Source organism: Anneissia japonica, unplaced genomic scaffold (assembly GCF_011630105.1).
Source record: "Anneissia japonica isolate Jap-2015-1 unplaced genomic scaffold, ASM1163010v1 scaffold9_len2422644_cov172, whole genome shotgun sequence".
Lineage (NCBI taxonomy): Eukaryota > Metazoa > Echinodermata > Crinoidea > Comatulida > Comatulidae > Anneissia > Anneissia japonica.
The window spans coordinates 2,399,748-2,403,795 of NW_022758107.1; the positions used below are offsets into that span (position 1 = coordinate 2,399,748).

The 4,048-nt window shown below is 34.6% G+C and overlaps 1 protein-coding gene across 2 annotated transcripts in view; it reads right to left on the reverse strand.

Moving 5' to 3' along the window:
* The window catches only part of LOC117125038, an 8,634-nt gene extending 6,657 nt beyond the window's left edge, over positions 1-1,977 (reverse strand). The window contains exons 1-2 of one of the 2 annotated variants that reach the window (XR_004448059.1): positions 1,843-1,910; positions 616-794 (exon numbers count right to left, since the gene is read on the reverse strand). The gene's annotated coding sequence lies outside the window, so the exon portion shown is untranslated. Of the gene's footprint in view, positions 1-615; positions 795-1,842 lie in introns of both variants that reach the window. The other variant, XM_033271399.1, reaches the window with a different exon arrangement.
* Between the last annotated feature and the right edge of the window lie 2,071 nt (positions 1,978-4,048).

Genomic DNA, 4,048 nt, shown 5'->3' on the forward strand with positions numbered 1-4,048 from the left:
TATGAGGGAATGCGTTTTGAGTTTGTATCAGAACGAAAGTGTGTGGAAAGCTTTGTTAATTTGCGATTTAATCAGGCCAAGGGGATATCCAGCATTGAGAGGGAAACCTAATAAATTAGACGCATGAAATTCATAGTCAATGGGGTTAGAACATAAACATTTTTGACGGAGACATTGGCTGTATATCATATATTTTTTTAAGTTAATTGGGTGATTGCTATTGAAATTAAGAAAAGCGTGGCTATCTGTGGGTTTAGTGTAGAGGGACGTGGTGATTTGGTTGTTTTGTTAAGCGATACGGAAACGTCTAAAAATGGCAGGGTGTGAGACGTCTCTAAACTTTATATGCGAGTGAAATGAGTAGACATGGGCTTCGAATCTTTTAAAATTGTCGGTGCCACCACTTAATTAATTTATTTTTTTATTTTTCCAAATTTGATGAATACCGTATATTCATACATATTCTAAAACCTTCTTCAATTGTACTAATACTCAGATGTAATATTATCTTAATTTAGTCATGGAATAAACTTATTCCTCCATGACTCATTATTGTCGAACATTCAAAAGCATTAGATTATTATTAAAAACAACATAAATGAATGAAATATTTACCTTAAAATTCTGTGTTTTCAGTGAGGTACTAATGTGAATAGTCTCCAACCAGATATATATACTATATAGCACTGTATGCTCCAACAGAGTTTGTGTTTCAGGGTTTAACAGTGAATGTGAACAAATTATGGATAGACTTTGAACTAGCTGCTGTAAAGTGCTTAGTAGATTATTTTACCCTGAGTAAATAATGTTACAAAGTCAGGGAATTAGTCTCATCATCATAGATAGATGACAATCCAAGTCAGTTTTTTTTAACTATGCTTTCATTTTTGCAATTCATAACTACCAATCCCTCGCCCTCCCCAATTCAGATATAAACCACTCCCTCTTTGGCAGAGGGTGCTTAACTAATTTCCATCAAATATTATATGAATGTTTACAAATTGCAGACTTTAAAATAGATTAAATAAGTTTCTAAATCAGCAGAGTACCTATAGGAGGCTTAAAATTTGGGAGAGGGGTACAACAATTTTGTTTATGATTTAAATGTAATGAAGCGATTAATGAATTATTGAATAATCCAAGCTTACATTGCAACACTAAATGAACAAGCTTATTACTTGTTGAGTTGTTCATGCATGCAAGTTTAATGAAAGACATGTAATATGAGGATAAATTTGTCAGTTTAAATGAATACTGAATATACGTACATATGGGTACAAAGAATCCAAATTTACATAATTTTACTTGTAATGAAATGCTTAGAATAAATGTATGACAAAGGTATACTAATAAATGATTTATATGAAATTATATGAGTTAAAGTGCATATGTGTATTGCTAGTAAACACGAATAGATGGATTCCACTATACGTGTAATAGAAGCAATTGATTTTTTTAGAAAATAAGTAAGTAAATAATGTTTAGTTAAACAAAAGTTAATTTAAGTTCCTCCTTATAAAGTTATTTTACTTTTAAATATTTTCGTACATTACGTCGGATATGGCAAGACTAGACGTTTAAATATAATCTTATGTTACATCGATGACACTAAGACACATGCCAAAACAACAAAGCGTATTAGATTGATTAACCTCGAAAATCAAAAATGTTATTCATTTGTATTTTTTAATGAAAGGAATTGAGAGAAAGAGAGAGTGAAAATGAGAAATTGATGGAATTAACGTGTATTCATCTTGCACTACCAACTTTAATTTAAAAGCATTAGGTTATTTATGTAAACAACATAATTTAAATAATGTTTACCTTAAATTAAACATTTACCTTAAAATACTGTGTTTTCAGTGAGGTACTAATGTGAATATTCTCCAACCAGAGAGATATACTATAGTACTGTATGCTCCAACAGAGTTTGTGTTCCAGGGTTTATCTTTGGTCTTGTGACTTGGTAGGGGTGGTTTCTTTGTTTAGGCAATCAACATTGAATGTGAACAAATTATGGAGAGACTTTGAACTGCTGTAAAGTGCTTAGTAGGTTATTTTACACTGAGTAAATAATGTTACAAAGTCAGGGAATTAGTTTCATTGTCATAGATAAAATGCAATCCAAGTCTGTTTTTTAATTATATGCTTTCATTTTTACAATTCATAACCACTAATCCCTCTCCCTCCCCAATTCAGATATAGCCGACTCCCTCATTGGCAGATGGTGCTCAACTAATTGACAAATATTATATGAATGTTTACAAATTGCAGAATCTAAAATAGATTAAATAAGTTTTTAAATCAGCGGCGTGCCTATAGAAGGCTTGAAATTTGGGAGAGGGTCTCAAGTTAGGGGAATTAGCTCGCCAAATAAGGTGATATATGAGGTGATTTTTAACTACTTGAGCATGATTATTTTATTGCAAAATTGTCAATGGGGATGGTGGTGCCCCTGTGCACTCATATTGTATAATATGCCACTATTGTTGTGTTGGGGTCTATGTTGACTCGCAAGGGAGGTTAGAACTCGAATTATACTCAGTAGACTTTATGCAGTTCCTTGTTATGTTTTATTGTAAATCACAATCAAATACTGTATACAAAATGTGCTAACTCTATAAAGTCTCTCTTTTTTTTTAAGTATTCTTCTGATCACTTTGTAGTGTAAACGTAAAACACTCTCTATCTTTCTACCTCTATCTCTGTGTTTTCTTCTCTGTCATTGATTCATCAAATACCTGTTTAAGACTCATCAACTACCTGTTTAAGACTCATCAACTACTTGGGTGAATAACCTTAGTTACTTCCTGAAGTTGACCATAAGGTAGTTCTGGAATATACCTGTTGGTGCCAATGTGGGTTTCCTTGGAATTCATACATGACACCTATACCTATACAATTTTAAACATTTGGCGGATTCACTCTTAGACCCTAGACTGGGTCCAGTCCCTAATCTGTCTTTAAATCTATTTTGGCACCAATGGCGTTCCATATTACCAATTTGCTTGGCGTTTCATAGTATACTTTTTCTTGGATTGTCTAATTCGCATAACAGTTTCTCGATATATACCGTCTCTGGTGGCGCTCTCCAAAATTAACTAATACTAGGAAACCTATAATTAGAGACTTGTGGAAAGTACGTCTATCTTAGACCCCAGCCAAGAGCAGGTTTGGAATTGAACTACACTCTTAAAATTCAAGTGTTAAAATCCAACACTTTATGGGTGTCATGAGTTTTTTAACACCCAGGGTGTTGGAAATTGTGTTGAAGTGTTGCAAGGTGCTGCATTCATAACACTTTGATTAGGTGTTAAGCAACGCTTTCACAGTGTACATGTTGTAACACTTGAAGTAAGTGTTAACAGCGCCGCCATCGCTAACGAGCGCGCGGCCAGATTCAAAATTTCGAAAACGATTGCCATATTGGAATCGCGGTTCGAGGTTGCGAAGTTACTTGGAACTTGGAATAAACTTGACTGTGGAAAGCAAGATAAAATCTGATTGATTAATTTATAATGAACTTATATTTCATATTCACTTAACTTAGGCCTAGCATTATTAATTTGTGTTCGCAATTAGGGCTATGTAGAAGTGGTTCTTTCCTTGACCTGGCCGGGGGTTAGCCTATATAGGATAGGCCTAGCCAGGCTGAGACTAGAGTGAGAGTAGTCGGCCTAGGCTAGGCCTAGACTTGGCCTAGACTCTAATTTAGTAGGCCTGGGCTAGGCGCCTAACACCCAGGCCAGGCTGTATATTGTATGGCCTACCCTCATATTAGTTAGGCTAGGCAGGGCACCTATAAATGATGATTGTCACTACGTGAAGGAACAATCAAGAGGCCCATAATTCATGTATTTGATTAGGCCCTTAGGTCTTATTACCCTGATTATCCTGATACCCAGGCTTATTTTTTTATTTTTATTTATTTATTACACTTCATCACTGCAAAAATACAAGAACAATTCAAAAACAAGACAAAAAGCAGCGAAAAGGAGGGGATGAACAGGTGTCAAGCACCTCTATCTACATCCCCCCTTGAACAGAT